We start from the raw sequence: 21,900 nt of genomic DNA, 5'->3' as shown, positions 1-21,900 counted from the left end.
CAGATTCTATCCATTGAACGCCGATTTTGGGCCCGGGAAACAAGCACTGACTGGTGGGACCGCATTCTGTTGCAGGTGTGGGACGATTCCCAGTGGCTGCGAAACTTTCGCATGCGTAAGGGCACTTTCATGGAACTTTGTGACTTGCTTGCCCCTGCCCTGAAACACCATAATACCAAGATGAGAGCAGCCCTCACAGTAGAGAAGCGAGTGGCGATAGCCCTGTGGAAGCTTGCAACGCCAGACAGCTACCGGTCAGTCGGGAATCAATTTGGAGTTGGAAAATCTACTGTGGGGGCTGCTGTGATGCAAGTAGCCAAAGCAATCACTAAGCTGCTGCTACGAAAGATTGTGACTCTGGGAAATGTGCAGGCCATAGTGGATGGCTTTGCTGCACTGGGATTCCCTAACTGTGGGGGGGCGATAGATGGAACCCATATCCCTATCTTGGCACCGCAGCGCCAGGGCACCCAGTACGTAAACCGCAAGGGGTACTTTTCAATGGTGCTGCAAGCACTGGTAGATCACAAGGGACGTTTCACAAACATCCACGTGGGATGGCCAGGGAGGGTTCATGACGCTCGCGTATTCAGAAGCACTACTCTGTTTAAACGGCTGCAGCAAGGGGATTACTTCCCAGACCAGAAAATAACAGTTGGGGATGTTGAAATGCCTGTCGTTATCCTGGGGGACCCAGCCTACCCCTTGATGCCATGGCTCATGAAGCCATACACAGGCAGCCTGGACAGTGGTCAGGATCTGTTCAATTACAGGCTGAGCAAGTGCAGAATGGTGGTGGAATGTGCATTTGGCCGTTTAAAGGCGCGCTGGCGGACATTACTGACTCGCTCAGACCTCAGCCAAACCAATGTCCCCTATGTTATTACTGCTTGCTGTATTCTCCACAACCTCTGTGAGAGTAAGGGGGAGACCTTTATGGTGGGGTGGGAGGCTGAGGCAAATCACCTGGCCGCTGATTACGCGCAGCCAGACACCAGGGAGATTAGAAGAGCACACCAGGAAGCGGTGCGCATCAGAGAAGCTTTGAAAAGGAGCTTCATCAATGGCCAGGGTACAGTGTGACTGCTGTGTTTGTTGATGAACACCCACCCCGCCTTGACTGACTCATTCCCTGTTAGCAACTCACCCTCCCCCTTCGAGTACAGCTTACTTATGCAAATAAAGTCACTCTCATTTAAAAAGCATGAATTCTTTATTGATTCATTATAAAAAGAGGGAGAGAAGTAAGGGTGTGGTTTGGGAGGAGGATAGGAGGGATGGAGAAGGCCATTAAAAAAAATTTACAGTAACGACATCCTTCTGGTTGGGCTGTCCACGGCGGTGGAGTGGGCGGGTGCACGGAGCCTCCCCCCACGCGTTCTTACACGTCTGGGTGAGGAGGATATGGAACATGGTGAGGGTGGAGGGTGGTTATACAGGGACTGCAGCGGCACTCTGTGATCCTGCTGCCGTTCCTGAAGCTCCACAAGACGCCGGAGCATGTCAGTTTGATCACGCAGCAGCCCCAGAGTTGCATCCCGCCACCGCTGATTTTCCTGCCGGTCTTCCTGCCGCCACCTCTCATCTCGGTTGTCCCTCCTGTCCTCACGTTCACTGGCCTCTTTCCTGTAATTTGAAACCACGTCCTTCCACTCATTCAGATGAGCTCTTTCATTGCGTGTAACTTCCATAATATCCGAGAACATCTCATCTCGCGTCTTCTTTTTCCTCCGCCTTATCTGTGCTAGCCTTTGGGATGGAGGAGGGATGGTTGAAAAATTTGCAGCTGCATGAGGGAGATAAATATTTAGAAAGATACATTTTACAGAACAATGGTTATACTATTTCACAGTGAACAGCAGTATTCACCACCTAGCACATGTGATTTCCCTACAAGGTCGCATTTTTTCATCTTAATAGTGAGTGCCTGCAGCTCTGCAGTTACAGATCTCACAGACACAGGTCCAGGCATCAGAATTCAGCTTGCATGCGGCCATGGTAAGCCACTGTCTTTCGGCTTCTGTAGTGATTTAACCCTTCCCCCCCAACAACGCATGGCTAATACCACGCTAGCTCCCTGCTAATCAACAACCTTCCCCCCCACCCACCCACTGCGTATCTGGTGCCTTGGGGAAGATCGCTGGTGACCAAACACAGAAAAGATCATCGGCATTTCACTCCTCCCCTCCCCCCGCTTCGCTACGTGCAGGAAAGTTTTTTTTTAAGCTGATGCAGTCCACGAACCCAGTAGAAAAATGGCCACCCCCCCCTTACTTAAATTCCTGATTTTTAACCAGGTTATCCTGAACGATATCACTTTGCTGAGGATAACAGAACAAGATAAAGAACGGCTGCTTCTTGAATGCCAGCAGTCACCGGGACCATACGCTGCTATGCTTTGCCACGCAATGATACCTGATTACTTGCTACATGCATGGCGTGGTAAAGTGTCCTACCATGGTGGGCGGAACAAGGCTGCCTTGCCCAGAAACCTTCTGCAAAGGCTTCTGGAGTACCTACAGGAGCGCTTCATCGAGATGTCCCTGGAGGATTTCCTCTCAATCCCTGGACATGTTAACAAACTTTTCTAAGTAACTATACTGTCTGCGAATGCATCCCAAGACCTCAGGGCAAATCAATCATTAAAAAAGGCTTGCTTAAAAAAAAAAGTTTGATATTTGCAAAGGTACACTCACCAGAGGTCCCTTCCATGGCGTCATTGTCTGGGATAGTGGCTTGTGAGGGCTGGGAGGACGGTAATTCCGTCAGGGTGATAAAAAGCTCCTGGCTGCTGGGGCTCACGGAGTGCTGTGTGCTCTCTGCTAGGTCTTCCTCCTCTTCTTCATCTTCCTCTTCCCCGTCTGCATAATCCTCAGCCATGGCAGAGATTACAACCCCCACCTCGGAATCCACGATCAGGGGTGGGGTACTTGTGGCGCAGCCCCCTAAAATTGCATGCAGCTCAGCATAGAAGCGGCATGTTTTTCGACCTGCCCCTGACCTTCCGTTTGCTTCTTTGGTTTTCTGGTAGCCTTGTCTGAGCTCCTTAACTTTCACTCTGCACTGCACTGAGTCCCTGCTGTGGCCTCTATCCATCATAGCCTTAGAAATTCTTTCAAATACTTTTTCATTTCGTCTTTTGGAACGCAGTTCTGTTAGCACTGAATCCTCTCCCCAGATAGCGATCAGATCCAGTACCTCCCGTGTAGTCCATGCTGGGGCTCTTTTACGATTCTCAGGAGACTGCATTGTTAACGCTGATGAGCTGTGCGTGGTCACCTGTGCTGATGAGATCTCCACGCTGGGGAAGCAGGAAATGAATTTCAAAAGTTCGCGGGGCTTTTCCTGTCTACCTGGCCAGTGCATCCGAGTTCAGAATGATGTCCAGAGCGGTCACTGGTGCACTGTGGGATAGCTCCCGGAGGCCAATGCCGTCGATCAGCGTCCACACTAACCCTAATCCGATATGTTAATACCGATACTAGCGTTACTCCTCTCGTTAGGGAGGAGTACAGAAACCGGTTTAAAGAGCCATTAAAATCGATATAAGGTGCCTCCTAGTGTGGACGGTTGTGGCGTTAAATCGGTTTTACGCGCCTAAAACCGATTTAAACGCCTAGTGTAGACCAGGCCTCTGTCTGTCCTTGAGATCCTGCCACAGGGACAAGGCTTGAGGATGCAAATGACATGTTAAGGCTGCATTGGTTTGCACGTTCCTTTACTCCTTCAATAGTGATAAGGGTGTGTGAGCGTGAAATAATCCCGCTCTGATTTTCACACCGGAGGCAATTTTCAGGCTCACAAAAAAAAAATCTTTCTTTCTAACCTGAGAAAGTTGAATCGAGTCGGTACGAGATGATAAATCCGGAGCCCCAGGCTGACTTTCCTTCATCCCATGTTTTTAGAGTAGATCACATTCATGGGGTGGGGCTCCTGCTGGGAAGTGTCTGTCCAGTGGCAGCACCCAGTGCACATTCCCCACTTACAAACTCATCTTCAGTGTATCGGCCACTGAACCTAGCGAGGGGGGAGGGTCCCCGTGGTCGGGCTCCAGCCCCTGGATCCCGAGCCTGGCAAGCCCGAGTCAGCCGGCCTGGGCCAGCTGTGGGGTTTAATTGCGCTGCAGACATACACGGGTGTCACAATCCCAGCTTCCTCCTCAGGGAATCAAGCCCTCGTCCCCCCCGTGACAGGCAGGGAGAGTCACCACTGTACTCGTGAGGTCGGAACTGACACTGCCCCTGCACAGGGACCCAGGGGAGCGGCTCGGGCAGCTCCTTGGCCAGCTGTGGCTGGCAGGAGACCCAGAGAGGCAGGAGCTGCTCTGGGTTCTCTGCAGGGGAGAGTAACCGGGAGAAGGGGGGAGTTTGTCTCTGATTTACAGGGAGCTTTGCCAGAGTGGAGCCTGTAGGTCACATGCTGGGGGGCTGTGACGGGCACACAGGCTCCGTGCTCTGGAACAGCTCTGAGTCAAACCCAGGCAGGAGCCTCCTCAGTGTGACCCCTCCAGGGGACGCTCTCACTGGGGGAAGCCTCCCTGGCTTCAGCACCTCCTGGGACTGACCTTGGACCTTTCAGCCCCCCTGTTCCACACCAGGAGCTTCCTGCAGTGAGTCCACCTGAATCGGACACCTGGGAAAGCCTCACCACCCCCCCCCCGAAGGGGAGTCCTGCACCCCCAACTTCCACAGTCCCCAGTGACTCTCAGCCAGCGCTGTACAACAGAAGGTTCGTTAGGGGTCTGGGATCCAGCCTGGGAAAGTTCTGTGTTCGCACAGGAAGCAGGAAGATTCAGCAACGTCCATCTTGGGGAGACCCCGAACTCAGAGCCTGGGCTCTCCCCTCAAGTCCCCAACCCAGCAGACTCCTTGCTCCCAACAGCCCGACTCAGCCAGGCCCTTTGCCCCTCGTCTGTCCTTTGTCCTGTTTCCCTGGCAACCTGCTCACCTGGCCTCCAGCTCGTTTTGTTCTCCGACTCCTCCCGGCCAGCTGGCCTCTTGCAGCAGGTGTGCCCCGGCCATCGGTTGCTAGGAGACAGAATTTGTGGCCATTGTCTGGGCCCAGGCAGCCAGACAGCAGCCACACCTGCCCTTTGGGGGTCTCTGCCAAGATTTAACCCCCTTGTCCCACCACCGAGATCCGTGGTCCCAAAACACTTCAGGGTCATGCCCCCCACCCCTGTCCATGCTCCCCCAGAGTCGTGGCTGGGAGTGGGGCCGCAGCTAAGGGGGAAGGGACACAGACAGGGGTAAGGGGGCTGAGGCAGGGGCCAGAGCTGGGGCTGGAGCCAAGAGTGGAGCTGGGTGGCTCCTCCTCCCCACCCCCATGGGGGCTGGCCCGGGCCCAGTTGCATCCCCCTGAATGTTACTCCATCCCCCTGGCAGGGGGCACCCCACATTTTGGACCTTTAACCTAGATAATCGTGCAACAAATAGGGGAAACTGAGGTACACACAACATGCAAACAAAACATCCAGAAAATTCCCACTTCGTCACAGGGGTGTCAGTGGGGTCTGAGCTGGGCAGCAGCACAGGAAAGTGGGGAGGTTAAACTGCAAAACATCCCCCTGTGTTCCCGCAAAAGCCTCTCGTTTATCCCCTAACCCCCTCCCCATGAAAATCTCCACCCCTGCCCTGGCCCACAGAGACCCCCCTCACTCCAACGCAGATTTTTAACTTTTCTTACTTGTCCTTGGCCTTCCACAAACATTGTTCCCATCAAAATGATCCAGGGCTTTTACAATGAGAATGAGAAAACAAACTAAATCAAACCCAAAGAAACCGCTATCGACCCCACCACACACACTTTGGGTCTGAATTTTTCTACAGAAATGTTGAGGCAATAAAACTCTCACTGCTCTTGTCCAGAAACAAACCTAAGCCCCCCATGCAGTACCTGGGGCATCTATGTCTGACCCACCAAGGCTTCAGCTCCTTTGGGGAGATTTCCAGCTGCCCAGTCCTGCTGCTATTCCAGGGGAGCAATTCCTGACTCCTGTCAGCATTTATCTCAGCCCCGTTCTGGGCATCACAGGTTTCTCCGGGAAAGGGCAGCGAGTGGTTCTAGGGCCCAGTGATCCTCCTCCAAATCGAGCTAGAACCTGAGACTCCTTCCCCTTCCCCAGGCTGTGGGCGGGGAGGCATTTCACAGAGCTCTCGGAGCTATAGCCCGTGGCTAAGGAGAGAGAAAAAGCCTCCTATCCCCCTCTGCTCTGGGGGCTGTTTTTCCTCCTGAAGCCTCTGCCCCCCACCGAGTGCCTATGGCTCATCCCTGACCCTTGCTGCTGCTCCTTGCTATAGACTGTGAAAGGAGCGGAGGCAGCGCAGGAGCCTTCTGGGGATGCAGATCTGAGGCTTTGGGAAAGACACATTGTCTGAGACATCAGAGCGCTGCAAACCCTGCAGCCACCCCCTCAATCCAGGGCCTGTTCCAGTCCTGAGTCTGGGCTACTGCGATCCCTCCCCCAGAGCAGGGCGCCCACAGATTACAGCCTGGATATAGGCGTGCGAGACTAACTCCTGCTTTCCCTGACAGGGCCTCCCCTAGACCAAGTGGCATCCCAGGCAAGAAGTGTCTTCAGTGCCCTCCCCCCCACACTCCATATGTTAAACCATTGAATACCTTATTTTTATTGCATTTGTAGCTCATTTCATGATTTCGATGCACAATCTGGAGGCATGATTTTCTCTATCATATAAGACAATAAATGTTCATGCTAGGATGTGTAAATCTGTATTTATTCATGCCATATACAAGCAAATTAAAAAATCATTTCTTTTAAGCATATGGAAACTTTTAATTTTGACAGTAACTGAAATGTACTAACATCTAGCAATGGAGCACTCACCAGCACAGGGTGGGCCGGTATTAAATAGTGTTACAGTCGGAGACAGACAGCGTTAGGATGTTAACCCCAGGCCCTTTGTTCAAAGGCCGCTTCTCTCACCTTTCCCCCATGAACTGAAGTGCAGCATTAGAGAGCTCCAGAGACTAGTTGATGATGTTTCCAAGGGCTAAAATAGCAAGCGATGTCCATCTTGCATTGGCCATTGTTGACTGGAGAGATGGTTTATGGAGAATAAACTCCAAGGTGAGAAACAGTAGCCCAAGAAGACCCCCTGCAGGTGCTGAAGTAGCTCAGTTGGGAGAGCATTAGACTGAAGATCGAAAGGTCCCTGGTTCAATCCCAGGTTTCAGCAGGCTGTTTCATCCCTCTTGCTGCCGCAGTGGGCTCTTTCCTGGAAGCCCAGCACTGCCTTTACTCAATGCAAGTCCCTCATTTTGGGCTTCACTGCAGGAAAAGGCAGCATTGGCTTCTGCACCCAGTTGGCCCACGGGACCTTTCTTTCTTCTCTTGCTGCTTCTCAGCAAGGGGAAGAAAAAGAAGCTCCCCTTCAAGCTGGAGTCACAAAGGTGATGTAAGGACGACTTCCTGATCCCTGGCTCCAGTCCTCTGCTCTTCCAGCTGACCCATCAGAGAGCTGCTGCCAGTTTCTCCAGGTTCGCCCATCAGTGTGTGCCAGGGTGAGCACCACCAAAGTGCAGGGAATTTGAGGGCAGGGCAGGACAGGGTAGGGCAGTGCACTGTAATGGAGTTTCTGTAGTGTAGTGGGTATCACATTTGCCTAACCTGCATCAAGCAGGCTAGGCAGAACTGACACCAACTTGTCTGGGGTGTTTCCCAGAAGCAGAGCACAACTTTGAAATACGGGCAGCATAGAACCAATATTCATAATATCAACTACAAAAATGATACACATCTAGAGATAGCATCATTATAATCAGCCAATCAGAACCTCTCCATTGACCCCTTGCACAACAACCTTCCTACAATATTGGCTGCAAATATAGAACCGTGGTCACAAGGATGATCTATACAGTTACAGATTATGTCAATAACGTCACAGGAGGTGACAGGCATCAGTGAGACTGATACTGGAATACTGCCTCCAGTTTTGGTGTCCTCGTTTGAAAAAGATGTTGTGAAATTAGAGTTTGGGGCAGCAAAGAGCCACCAAATGTCCTGAGGGCTGGAGAAAAATGCCTTCTAGTGAGCTATTGAAAGAGCTCAACCTGTTTAGCTGATCAACAGAAGATTGAAAGGTGACTTCATTGAAATGTTGAAGTGTCTTAATGGAGAGAAAAGACTGGGTATTAAAGGGCTCTTGAATTGAGCAGAGAAAGGTATAACAAGACCCAATGGCTGGAAGGTGAAAAGAGACAAATTCATATTACAATTAAGGCACAAATATTCAACAGCGAGGATGATTCACCACAGGAACAAGCTACCAAGGAAAGTGTTGGATTTGCCATCTCTTGATGTCGTTTAATGAAGACTAGATGCCTTTCTGGAATGTGTTTGCCCCAAAAGTAGCTATGGTGTCATACGGGAGGCCTGTGATATGCAGGGGATCAGATTACATGCTCTAATGGTCTCTTCTGGCCATAAAGTCGACTAATTTCTGAAAAACTGAGTGCAGCATTGGGAACAGTGTCTGATGTTTCCCTGTCTAGCCGGCTTGCTGCCTAGAACGAACGCTCCTTGAGTGGGGTGATCCACAGGAAGTAGCTCAAACCTCCAAAGTGCCTGGCCAGGGGCAGGACATTGGCACAGCAAGGGAGGGGTGAGGCAGTGACATCACAAAGGCCTTTTGCAGGACCTCAGCCTATTGGTCCAAGTGGTGGGGAGGTGGTGACCTCACAGAGAGATGCTGACATCAGTCAGGCAGGACCAGGGGCAAGGGGCCAGGGGCCAGGGAAACCTCAGAGACCCCTGTGGCTTTGCTGCAGCAAGTCTCCTTCTCCAGGTCTCTCTCTGAGGACTGAGAGAGTATTTGGGTTCACGGACGTGAGCACCAGCAGGAACCTCTTTCGCGTTTTCTCCTTCCCTTTTAGTGATTTTACTAGAAAACAGCCGTCCCTGTTTAGAAGGTAAGAGCCTCCTGGAGGTTTGAAACCTGTTCAGTCTGATCCATCTGGTGACAGTTGAATTCTAGGCATGGAAAACCCGAGGTTAACGAGGCAGAATTTTATTCTGCACGTGGGATTTTGTCCCTTAGAATCACTGGAAACATTGGGGTTTGTCCTTTTTGTTTCACCTTTTCCTCCATCCCTCCCTCCCTCCTTTCTCTTCATCTCTTGCTTCTTTTGTCTTTCTCCTGTTCCCATCCCATTACCACCTGTGTGTGTGTGTGTGTGTGTGTGTGCGTGTGTGTGTGTGTGTTGCGGGAGAGTGCTCTGCAGTTCCCACTGTGGGAGGTCCACCCAAAAATGTGGGGCTGAAATAGTGCTCGGGCAGTGATCCCCACCAGTGACCTGGGCCATCCTTTGGGCTCTCTGGTGAGAACCCTCAGCCTCCCGCCCTCAGTCTCTACCCTGATTGGCTGAGCAGGGGGTTATTGACAGGGAGGAGACTCAGGTCCTTGCTGGTCTGTTTTAAGACCAAGGAAATAAGTCAGAACCAGTTCTATGTTTGATGAATTTTGCTGCTTCTCTGCATTAATGGTCTCTGAGCAGTTCATGATTCTCTCTAACACTGCAGTTCTCCTCAAATACTTGCTGAATAATTCCTGTGCACTGTTGCTGGTCTGGAGCTCATCTGAGAGCACTTTACCCAGGTCATTCACTGTCTGAAATTCAAGATCCAATGGTTAGTTTGAAAATCAGGGCTCTTGGGTCCTATTCCCAACTCTGCCACTGACTGGCTGTGTGACCTCAGACAAGTCAATTCTCCTTTCTCAGCCTCAGCTTCTCCCTCTTTCGAGTAGGGATAATAATGATCTGCTCCTACCTACCTCACGGTGGGTGGAGGCAGGGCCAGCTCTAGGTTTTTTGCTGTCCCAAGCAAAAAAAAATTTTGGCTGCCCCCACCCCAGCCCTGGGCTCTCCCCCGCCACATACCCCCTGTTGCCCCAGCTCTTAGCTCCGCCCTTTCCCCCCCACTGCTCCCCCACCGACACACCCCCTGCCACTCCAGCCCTGGGCTCTCCCCACACACACACATCCCTGCACTCTCCTTCCACCCCAGCCCTGGGTCACTGGTAACTTGCTCCCAGGGTGGGTCATTCAGCAGGGATTTTGGATGTGCACAGAACACAGACAGGATTGGTTCCCATATGGTTACAGAGCTCCAGTAAAGTGGAACAATTTTCAGCTTGTGTGATTGGAGGATATCTGGATGCATGTTATAAAACTGTCCTCCATAAATGAGGAAAAGTTGAGGTGCCTTTATTATTCTTTTGTTCCACTCTTTCTTTCTCTGGGGAATTTGCCAATGCAATATCACTGTCTTCCTTTTAAACAAATAAAACAAAAACAAACAAAAAGGCAATGGCTGTTGAAAATAGCAATTCCAGTCCTAATAACCCCTGGGAAGCATTTCTTGCTCAATTTTATCCTACTTTTTCTACAGCAAATGACAGTGGATCAGTATATTTGATTTGGGAGAAATGAAGTAACAGCTGCCCAAATTGAGCTTGAGCACTTCTGAATGTTGAGGTGTTCAAATCTGGAAGGCAGGCGCTAGATTCCCTTTCTGAACATTAGCTAAATCTGGAAAGGAAAAGTCAATTTCTGCTTCCACGGCTCAGGAGTGGAAATCCTCCTACGTGCCTGGTGCTGTATCTAGAGCTGCCCAGGTCCAGCAGAGCCTCTCCTCCCTCACTTTTCATTTTAAATTCTGGTGGGATCCACGTACCTCCCTTGCCAGGCTTCAGCTAGAGAGGGGCCCTGTCCATTCAGTCCCCCCAATTCCTTCTTTGGGGGCTGCCAGGTGAGGTCACACCAGTATCCCTCAGCCCGTCTGGAGATGTCTTCTGAAGGGGATGTCTGCGGCAAAGCTTTCTAGTCCAAAACGTCGGTGGCTGGAGGGGAGGCTCCATTTTCAGTAGTTTAATGTTTGGAACTGCAGTGAGTGACTGCTGGGTGCAGTGATATAGTGACCCCTGGGGCTTTGAATGAGGCTTTACACTTGGGGGGGGGTGAGGGGGCAAGTGGGGAGCAGGTGGGCGAGCGGGTGGGCAAGTGGCAGGTGGGCACAGAGGTGAGCAGTGAGCCAGCAGGGGCTCTAGGGGCGGGCACGGGGGTTTCTGGCAGGGGAGGGAGGAGGTGAAAGGAGGTGAGTGGTGGGTGGGGGACTGACTAGCAGGAGATGCAGCAGGCCAGTGGGGGGCTAGGGGGTGAAGAGGGGTGTGACGGTGAGATCTGGACACCCTATGGGTGCCGTTTCTTCCCCCTCCCCCCGTCTCCCAAACCTTCCTTTTCGGCCCACAGCTGTTACAGTGAGGAGGCACTGGGGAAGGAGGGTTTGTTTCTGTGGGGCGGGCGGTGCTGGGGGGGCGGTGTTTCCACAGGGATGGGTGGCACTGGGGGGGTGTTTCAAGGGGGCTGGGTGGCACAGCCCAGGGGCGGGGCAGCTCCTGGGGGCAGGGCTCTGGCACAGCCCGGGGGCGGGGCAGCTCCTGGGGGCGGGGCTATGGCACAGCCTGGGGGGGGCAGCTCCTGGGGGCGGGGCTCTGGCACATTGTGACGCAGGAGCCCGGGCTCAGCAGCTGCTCTCTGGTGGCCACGTGCTGCCAGCAGCGCTGGAGCCGCCCGGGCCGGAGCGGAGCCGCTGTTCTCAGCTGCAGCAGGAGCTGCCCCCGGCCCCGCTGGGCTCCAGGTGGGGACAGAGCCTGGGCCCGGGGCTCCCCTGGGTGCGGCTGGCGGGGCGGGAGGGGAGAGGCCGGAGCTGCAGGCGGGTGTTCGGCCCCCCCGGGAATGACCTGCTGCCGGCAGCTTGTGGTGCCTCCTCCGCGGAGCTTTTTCCCGGGGGCGGCCTGGGCGCAGCTGCGATCAGCTGTTTGCTGGGCAGGCTCCGCTCCGCTGCTCCCCCCCCCCCGTTCCTGGGGGGCTGAGTGAGCCCCCCCAACAGCCCCAGGGGTCGGTGGGGGGGCGGGGCCAGCAGCAGTAGAGCCCCCCCCGCTCCCCTGGGGCTGCCCCGCCCGCTCGGGCTGGGGGCTCTGCCAGGGCCCCCGCGTGAATCGCTGCTCCCTGCCCGCCGGGCTCGGCTCCGGCCACAGCAGCAGCGGGAGCCCCGGGGAGCCCAGCTGGGGCTGGGGCGGGGGCAGGGGGAGGTTGGCGTGGGGAGGAGAAGCTCCAGATACCAGCAGAAGGGGCGGGGGGGGGGAAGCCCCGGACCCTGGCAGAAGATGTGGGGCTGAAGTCCCCGGCTCGGGAGCCCCAGCCACCTTAGTGGCGAAGGTTGCAGGGCTGAAGCCCTGACCCCCCTCTGTGTGGAGCTGGCCTGAGCCCCTCTCGCTCCCATCCCCCCTGTGGAGCTGGCTCCCCCTCTCCGGCTGTGGAGAAATTCAGCCCCAATCTCCCCATGTTGGTATCTCCATTCCCCCCCCCCCATCACCCAGCCATGGATGGATTTAGCCCAGGAGGCAGGGTCAGTGTTGGCCCCATTGGGCAGGTGGGATCTAGGGCACAACGAGGTGAAGTGACTTTCCCAAGGCTAAGCAGGGAGTCTGTGGCAGAGCAGAGACTCAAACCCAGAACACCTGAGCCTGAGTCCTGTGCCTTAACCACTAGGCAACCTTCCCCCCGAAGGAGAGGGAACCTCCTCCGCCACTTTGAGTGTGTGGGTGGGAGCAGCCACTAGACAGAGCTGCCAGGAGGTGGGGAGGGGGGTTGGATAGTTGGGGGGGTGATTAGTGGGTGGAGGGGGTCTCTGGAGGGGCGATCAGGGGACAAAGAGCAGGAGAGTTGAATGGGTTGAGGGTTTGGGGGGTGCCTGTTGGGGGTGGGGGGTGGAGCGGGGTCGGGGCAGGCAGGGATCAGAGGGAATTGGATGGGTCGGGAGTTGTGGGGGTCCTGTCAGGGGCGGGGAGTGGTTGGATGGGGCGTGGGAGTCCCTGGGGTCTGTCTGGGGGCAGGGGTGTGGATAAGGGTCAGGGGGACAGGTAAGGGGTAGGGTCCTAGGGAGGCAGTTACAGTGGGGAGGGTCTCAGGAGGGGGCAGTCAGGGGACAAGGAGCAGGGGGTGTTGGTGGTTCTGAGGGGGGCAGGAAGTGGGAGGCAGTGGATGGGGCGGGGCTCCCTGGGTGCACACCCTAATGAAATGTGCCGCACACGCCTATGGTCATGGGGGTGAGCTACTTGCATCCTTTTCCTGCTTGTGCCATTTCTTTCCATCTCAAAACCTGAGAACAATTCTCTCTGGTTCTTCCCCTTCTCTCTCCCCTCCCCACATGTGGCTAGAAAATCCAAGGAGATTCCCTCATTTTCCCTAAAATTATTGACTCTCTAGTCTCTCATTTTCCCTATTTTCTCCATAATTCTTAAATTCTCCTCAGCTTTGGGATGTGAACCCAGCCCGTTTATCTGCAGCGATTTGTCCTTGGGTAGGTGGAATTTGCTGTCCTGTGTCACTCCCCCAATGTGGGTGGGGGTTAGTAGGTGCTGGCTGGGGGAGCCCGCAGACACGTCTGCCTCTGGGGGGGAGATGGGGGGGCCGATCTCTGCCAGCGACAGGACATGGCCGCACAGGAGGGGAAGGGAGGAGCCAGTGTCCCTATGGAGCCTGCCCAGCCCCTTTGGTTCTGCTCCTTTCCAGCATTTTGTTCAGAGACTTTATTACTGGGGAGGCTGAAAAATCTCCCTGTGGGCTTAGCTTGGCAGGAGGGACCAGGTCTCTCCTGCAATAAAGAGCTGGAGCATGTTCCCAGCATGGCAGAACCTAGGCTGGTCTCTGCAGGGAAAGATCCTGGGGGAATCGTGATGTGACATGAACTAAAGCCTGTTCTGAAACCTCCGCAACTGCCCTTCTCGCCCTGCCAGGCTGCAGGATGTCGTCCATGTTTTGCTCCAGCTCATCCCATCCTCTCATGGGACAGGGAAGGGAAACAGCTGCAGTGGAGCCGGCTCAGGTAGGGGTTATGGGGGGGTTGTTGGTGGGTTCCTGCTGGAGGGAGAGGGACAGCAAACGCACCGGAGGTGGGAGGCTTGGACAGTCTGGTTTGGGGGTTGGAGTTTGCCAAAAAATTCCCAGGGTGGAGAATGGGAGGAGGCCAGGGTGTAGCAAACCTGTTGGGACTTGTTCAATATGCGGCTTCCATTCTAGGAATAGAGCCACGAGGTAAGAGGGTGGAAATGCTCTAATTTGTGGGACAGGAAACAACCCCCCTAGGTGGGGCTAGGAAAATGGGCCAGAATCCCAGGGCTGGAGCCCGACCTGATTAACCAGTGGCTGCTGTGAGATGCAGAGGGGGCACCCACCAGGGAGGCTGGGGGGGGGGTGTTCTTAACCTTTTTCTTTCTAAGGCTCCCAACGTGCTATAAAAACTCCACGGCCCTGCATGTGCCTGGTTCTCTGCATATCACGATCATGTATGTGACTCACTAAGATTTGACTCCATCATTGCTATTAGTATCATACTTGGAGCTGCGTTTATTTTCATAGAAATTTTAAGTTACTTTACAGACAGATTTAAAAATACAGTTTGAAGATAAATGATCTTCATCTGCACAGTGTCTAAAGTTTTGAGTTTAGCTATTTTTTTTTCAAACGAGCCCTGCGAAGGTAAGTACAAGCAAAATGTACAGTCTGTTATTTGATTGTAAATATTGTAAATAGCAAATGACAAAGCACAATACGGCAATAACAGTAATAATGATAATTACTCCAGCCAGGCCAGGTGAGGCATTTTAGAACTTGTTACTCAAAGAACTGAATTTAAGCATAAGACAGAAATAAAATGATGAAATTCAGAGATCAGTTAAAAAGCTAAACTACCAGCACTGTCATCCTGACCGAATGTGAAAGAATAAAATTACAGAGACTATATGTACTTTGTGCATTTTGACAGGAGGTAAAAGGAAGTAACAACAGTAACTGAAGTGTCTGTGGTGGGGTGTGTGTGTGTGGGGGGGAGTGTGAGACACACCCGCTGTCACTCCCAGCCCAGCGGCACTCACTAGTCCGAAGGCTCGTTCACACGACAGCAGGGGCCAGCAGCTCCCACTCCTGACCCAGAGGCAGCAGCACAGAATCTTGTCCCCCCAGCTCAGCTCAGCAGAGACTGGGCACAGAGGCAGGAGGGTGGGGCCACCCCCCCCCCCCGCACAGCACAGGAGGCTCCTGGGAGCAGCTTGGTCGGGGCAGCTCCAAGCGGGGGGGGGGGGGCAGGGCTGCAGGAACAGTTGCAGGGGAGGCAGCTGAAGAGAAGTGGGGGGAGGAGAGACAGGACACCCCTGCTGGAGGAACCCCCTCAGCACGGCCCCCCTGAACCATCGTGTCGTCTGCCCCCCACTAAGTCTGGCCCCGTCCAGCTCTTCACAATGAGAACAGCGCTGGGCTCCCTGCCAGCGAGCTCTCCCTGCACCTGCCAGGGCCTCCATCTCCTGTGTCCGTCTGTGGCTAGTGGGGGGGGGGGGCATGGATCTGCTGGGAGAGACAAGGGGCTCTCGCTTCGTCCCTCCCCCTGGCTCATCCACCAGAGCTTCCATTTGATTGAAAGTGTGAGTGATGCGGTAGGTACTCTTGCTCTTTCAGGGGCCGGTGACCTTCGAGGAGGTGGCTGTGTATTTCACCAGGGAAGAGGGGGCTCTGCTGGACCCCACTCAGAGCCCTCTACTGGGATGTCATGCAGCAGAACTATGAGACGGTGACCTCGCTGGGTAAGGAGTCCTGTCCCCTGGGTTATTAGAAGCTGTGGGGTCTCTAAAGAACCTGAGTAGTAATAACTTTATACCTTCATTTGTCATACAAGTTTTGACAAGTTTCCTTGCCCCCCCTTTTTTGCCTCATCTCCCACCCACTAGAATAATTTTTAGACATTTGTCATCAGTCATTTTGAAATTGCATTTGATGTATCCTTATTGGCTATATTAGTAACTACATTAATAAATGTTTTTTTAAATTAATTAATAAAATTATAAATAAATAAAAAAATAAAAATATTTTTAAAATTATTAAAAAATAATTTAATTAATAAAAATAGGTGTGTGACTGATGCATGGCTTGTGTGACAGTCAGATGAGCTGATCTTTTGATAGAAGAGAGTATAACATTGACATTCAGGACCCCACGGGTGAAGGGAGAACAGAGCTGTGGGAGGGGCAGAGAAGGGGGGGTAGATAATCCTGGGGTGCCAGGACATGGGGCGGGTGTGTGCAGGGAAGCAGCAGGGAGGGAGGAGGTTGTGAGAGATGAGGAGGGAACACAAGAAGCTCCCAAGGTGCCGGGAGGTGGTGCTGGCTGAGAGTAATGGGAAGAAGGGGAGGGGAGTGTGGGGGAAGGGCACCCAGGAAGTGGGCTGGGTGGGTCAGTGGGAGGGAGGAGAGGTTTGGGGATCCAGAGCTGTGGGGGTGTTGCGTCGCATGGCGGACGTGGACAAAGCTCAGCAGTCAATGTGATTGGAAGCAGAGTCATTTTATTTCTCTCCAGCATACATCTTTATACTCTTGAAGCAGGCAAGCAAGCAGTTGCTAATTGGTTAACAAAATACACACAAGCACTGCTATAACTTCATAGGGTAACATCATCCTAGACAACTTCTAATTTATTATCCTATTATGCCTGCTAGAGAGAAGTTAGCCAAGGCCAACTTCTCATAACAAAACTCACAACTTAATTAACTCAACCTAAAAACCTAAACATCTTAGGCTTCCCACACTACCTCCTAAAAACCTAAACATCTTAGCTTCCCACACTACCAGCTGCCAAGCTAGCAAAATATTCCAACACCTCCCCCCTTCACTCAAAATCAAAACCAAAAAAAAGCAAAACAAACCCAGCTCATAATATCAAAACTACAATCATACAAGCCAAAGCAAAGGGCAAATAAAAACACCAGCTGTCTAACTAAACCGTAACAACATCTTCCGCAGTGCCCTGCTCTTACCTATCACATTCTCCCTCCAGGTAATGCAAGTGGCCCAAGGGGCCAGGAGGGGCCTGCCAAGGTGCGTGCCACACAACAACAGCGGCGGGCACACCCATAGCAAAAATATAAAAGGCAGGCAGCAAAAATACACAGCATTCCTAACATTAACCCCTGTAATAAATGTGCAGCCCAGCCACGTAGCGACGACAGCCATGACCACAACCAGAAATCACCCTGGTGCTGGCGAATGCCCTCCGCTAGATGGCGCAAACGATCCAAATCAGCTTCGATAGCCGCACTCGCATCTGTAATATTGAAGCAGCACATACCCACAAAATCAGAACAGGGATGACCATGTCGCAGCAACAAATAATCAATGGCTAAGCGATTTTGCAAAACTCCTCGGCGAACTTCTCCCATCTCTTGAGTTAACAAGGCAAGAACAGTGGAAGTCAAATTCAAGGCCTTTGCCACAGTACAGGCAAGGTGTGCGACGGCATGGTAATCATGCACCACCAAACCAGGGAGGCCCACCAGGGTAAAAGTAAGGGCTGCTGCCTCTCGTTCTGAAAACAATGTAACATCTGCCTTACAGGTAGGGCTCAAGGGAATACTCTCCCGCCGTTGGCGAGGCCCTCTCACAATGGGATGGGGAAACAACAAAGGGGCCACATGGCCAATAGCACAGGGGCCACCTGAACTATTAGCTGGAACATAAGTAAAGGCTGTGCGGCCGCATAGCAAAAACCACCCCAGGGGTAACTTCATGTGTCCGTAGGCAAAGGATACATCCCTCTTATGGCGACAAACAAGCTCCACATTATCAAAATTAACAGCTACACGCTTAGCATTAACAAAATTCATACACGTAATAGCAGCTGTCACATTAGCCAAACGAAACGAATACATACTGGCATCTAACTTATCAAAAGTAGCTCCAGGGCCAAGGCATACAACTCTGCATAAGGTATATCCCTGGGGATACGAAACAACCAAGTATGCTGCTGCAGCGCCTCCAATTCAGTACACACACCCACAAAGCAGGTTTCCATAAGGGCTCCCACTGCAGGAACATGGGGCAGGCAGAAGGCCGTTGTATTTATGGCACTCTGCGCCAAAGTCAGCCAGGCATTCACTGGGGGTATAAGATCATACGTGGCGCCTCCCCTCACAAGGAGCGCCAAAACAAGCAACAGAGCAAAACCAGGTGAGGCTGACTCTCCGCATCCAGCAGAATAGGAGCCCAGGCCAGGATCACGAAGGCTTGTGGGACGCATTGACAGACGGGCCATGCTGCACTGCCCGGAGCGCACGTCTCCAAACCTATGGGCAACAAAAGGGTACACAACAATTAATATGCAATCACACAGAATCAAAAAGGGCGGGCAAAAGTCCTGGCATGGCCAGCGAGCAATTATTCTCCAGGGGCTCTGGCTCCTCAGCGTCTGGGCGCGTCTCGTGTGGCTCTTCTGAATCTGTCTGTTGTTGCGCCCGAGGATGCAGCCAAGGTCGGACCCATTTCGCCGGTATCCACCTAGGACCTGCGTCAGTGGCATAACCCCTCCCCCACGTTAGCAAGTCAACTGGTCCTTTCCAAACTTGCTGCTGATAATCGAACCATTTGACCGAGGGTCGTGGGCTTGTACCCTGCTCGTCCCCGGTTATCCCACCAACATGTTTAATCGCGGGGGGTACTTGGCTGTCTTTCCCAAGCTGTAGCCAATTGAGCACATAAAGAGCTTTCAGCAAACGAGCGGCAGGCGTCTTGTCCAAAGCGTCTGCCCTTTCACTCCGAATGTCCCCCTTCTGTCTCAAAAGAAGTGCCTTTAAGGACGCATGGGCACGCTCAATAATAGCTTGTCCAGTAGAATTGCCAGAAACACCGGTAGAATGCTGCACACCCCATTGTAAAAGAAACTCGGCAGTGCGATGCGAAACATAACCTCCGCCATTATCAGTCTTAATGAGCGCAGGAACCCCCATAACAGCAAAACAGGCTTGCCAATGCTTAATCACATCGCGGGAGCTGGTAGAGGTTAATGCTGTTGCCCAAATAAAGCCAGAAAAGGTATCAATGGTAACATGAAGATTGCGCAAGGTGCCAAACTCAGCAAACGTGGTAACATCAGACTGCCAAATTTGAAGGGACAAAAGGCCACGGGGATTAACACCGGATACAAGGGGCAACACATGTTGTTGACAATCAGGGCAGGAGGCCACAATAGCGCGAGCATCGGTAATAGAAATCGCAAACTGGCGTGCCAAAGCATGAGCAGACTGGTGAAAAAATTCATGAGAGACCCGTGCCTGAGCAAAGGAATTTGGAACTTGGGCAGCACCAACCAAATGATCAATCAGGGCATTGCCTTCGGCAAGACCATCCTGCAGTCCAGAATGGCTCCTAATGTACATAACAAAATAAGGGCACCGGCGAGCATTCAGCAAATGCCACAGCTGAAAAAGAGCAGTCCACAAAACGGAATTCGTGACTCGGCCCAACAGGGATCGTTCCAAACGACGAAGCACACCCACAGCATACAAGGAGTCACTAACAATGTTCAATGGAGTATCGGGCCACTTTTCAAAGGTTCGAACAATAGCACGAAGCTCCAGAACCTGTAAGGAGCCATCAGCAAGGACAAATTCGTGGTGCCAGCGATTATCAGCAAACCAAAGAAGTCCCGCACGCTGAGCACTACCGCTGGCGTCTGTAAAAACGGTGAGGGCAGCAACAGGACTGGACCGTAACATCAGAGCTTTCTCCAAGGGCAGCATAGTAGCAAAAAACCGATGTGGGGGAAAATGGCTGCTAAACTGACCGGCATAATCCAAGGTGGCAAGTACAAAGGAAAGGTGAGTAACAAGCAACTGAGTCACGGTAGCATCATCAAAGGGCAAATAAATCATGTGCGGATCCATGCCCGCAATGGCTAACAAACGCTGTCGGGCCACTCGAATAAGATGAGCGACTGCATCAAGTCGCGTGGTCACGGTGGTGGCATAATGCGAGGGCGGAAAAATCCACTCAATGCCCACAAGTGGATCTAAAAGGGCTTCATGCCACTGAAAAAGCAGGGCCGTCAGGGAAATATCCGTGGACAAAATGGCCAAAAAAACAGGTAAATCCGGATAAATGCGTCCGGAGTACCACGTGGCTAACTTATTTGCAATGGTTTGCAGGGCAACATGATGTTCAGCTTGAAGAGAGCGAGGCTCATCCGGGGCACGACCACCCTTGAGCAATGAAAGAAAGGGTGCAAGATCCTCATTTGTAATACCACAGAGACCGCGAATCCACTGCAGGTCACCCACAAAACGTTGCACATCATGTAAATTATGAATATCCAGTTGAAGGGTTAAGTTCTGTGGCCGCACAATCGAATCGGTTATCTCCATACCAAGATACCGATACGGGGCTTGCTGTTGAATCTTTTCTGGGGCAATGACCAAACCAGCCTTTTGTAACACAGAGTCAATCTCAACAATGGCTGCTTCCATTGAAAGGTGGGCGCTGGTAAACAAAAGATCATCCATGTAATGATAAATAATCCAGTCAGGATGTGCCGCTCGCAGGGGCACTATAGCCCAAGCAACATACAACTGACAAATGGTAGGAGAATTTTTCATACCTTGTGGCAGAACAGTCCATTGATACCGCTTGACAGGTTCAGCCTTATTAACAGAAGGCACGGAAAAGGCAAACTTCTCTCGGTCCGCAGGATGCAAAGCAATGGTAAAAAAGCAATCCTTGAGATCAATAACAAGCAAGGGCCATCCATGCGGAAGCATAGTAGGTGTGGGCAGCCCAGGTTGGAGGGCACCCATGTCCTTCATCACAGCATTAACAGCTCGCAGATCTTGTAACAAACGCCAGCGCCCAGGTTTTTTGGGTATGGTAAAAATAGGAGTATTCCAGGGGCTAAGGGAAGGTTCAAGATGACCCTTAGCCAGTTGTTCCTGCACAAGTTCATGTACTCGGGCGAGCTTGTCTTTGTGCAGTGGCCACTGAGCGACCCAGACCAGTGTGGTGGTTGTCCATTCCAGCTGTAGGATCGGCCGCCCCTCAATGGCTGCTAGGCAAAAGGTGAATTCTGCAACACAACGCCCCAATGACTTAAGCAATCTCGACCTAATAACCAGATCGGAGCCTGCATCACGTCGGGGTCACCATTTGTTGCGTCGCACGGCGGACCTGGACAAAGCTCAACAGTCAATTTGATTGGAAGCAGAGTCATTTATTTCTCTCCAGCATACATCTTTATACTCTTGAAGCAGGCAAGCAAGCAGTTGCTAATTGGTTAACAAAATACACACAAGCACTGCTATAACTTCATAGGGTAACATCATCCTAGACAACTTCTAATTTATTATCCTATTATACCTGCTAGAGAGAAGTTAGCCAAGGCCAACTTCTCATAACAAAACTCACAACCTAATTAACCCAACCTGAAAACCTAAACATCTCAGGCTTCCCACACTATCTCCTAAAAACCTAAACATCTTAGCTTCCCACACTACCAGCTGCCAAGCTAGCAAAATATTCCCAACATAGGTGCTTCACTACACAATGATTCTGTTCTCACTGAATTGTCACTTCCAATTGCTCAGACCAGCTCCCCCAGCACACTCCTGGCTGTGCATTAGTGTAAGTGTGTCCATGGCTGAACAATAAGAGTTCCTGCCCATTTCCCTTCCGGCTGGAGCATGATTAGAGTGTGTTTGTGGTTAACGACATTGCTATAGATTGTTGTTCAGTCCCCACACTGACAATTCAGACCGTCCCGTTCCTATTCGAATCTGCACCAGATCATGCCAATAGCCGGAGTCAGGATTTCTCTGGGGCACTGAAATGTTTCAGGGGGTTGGTGCATGAACTCAGCCTTGCATCCATCCCTGATGTTTCATGGACTAACAACAGCAGCGTAACGAAAGAGCTGATCCAATATCTCACTGTCAGAGGTGAAGGTGGCCTCGTCCCGTCTGCATGACCATTGCCATTGCAGGAGAGAAGGTGTCAATGGAATCGAATGCCC

The 21,900-nt window shown here is 52.2% G+C and overlaps 1 non-coding gene across 1 annotated transcript; it reads left to right on the top strand.

Annotated features, from left to right (window-relative positions):
* Window positions 1–7,126: 7,126 nt before the first annotated feature.
* Window positions 7,127–7,199, top strand: TRNAF-GAA. The gene has a single exon. It is a non-coding gene; the product is annotated as a tRNA-Phe (tRNA).
* Window positions 7,200–21,900: the final 14,701 nt, after the last annotated feature.

This window comes from Mauremys mutica, unplaced genomic scaffold (genome assembly GCF_020497125.1).
Source record: "Mauremys mutica isolate MM-2020 ecotype Southern unplaced genomic scaffold, ASM2049712v1 000393F_np12_subseq_70375:222436_obj, whole genome shotgun sequence".
In the NCBI taxonomy this organism is placed as follows: Eukaryota; Metazoa; Chordata; order Testudines; family Geoemydidae; genus Mauremys; species Mauremys mutica.
This window is presented reverse-complemented; position numbering and strand designations above follow the sequence as displayed.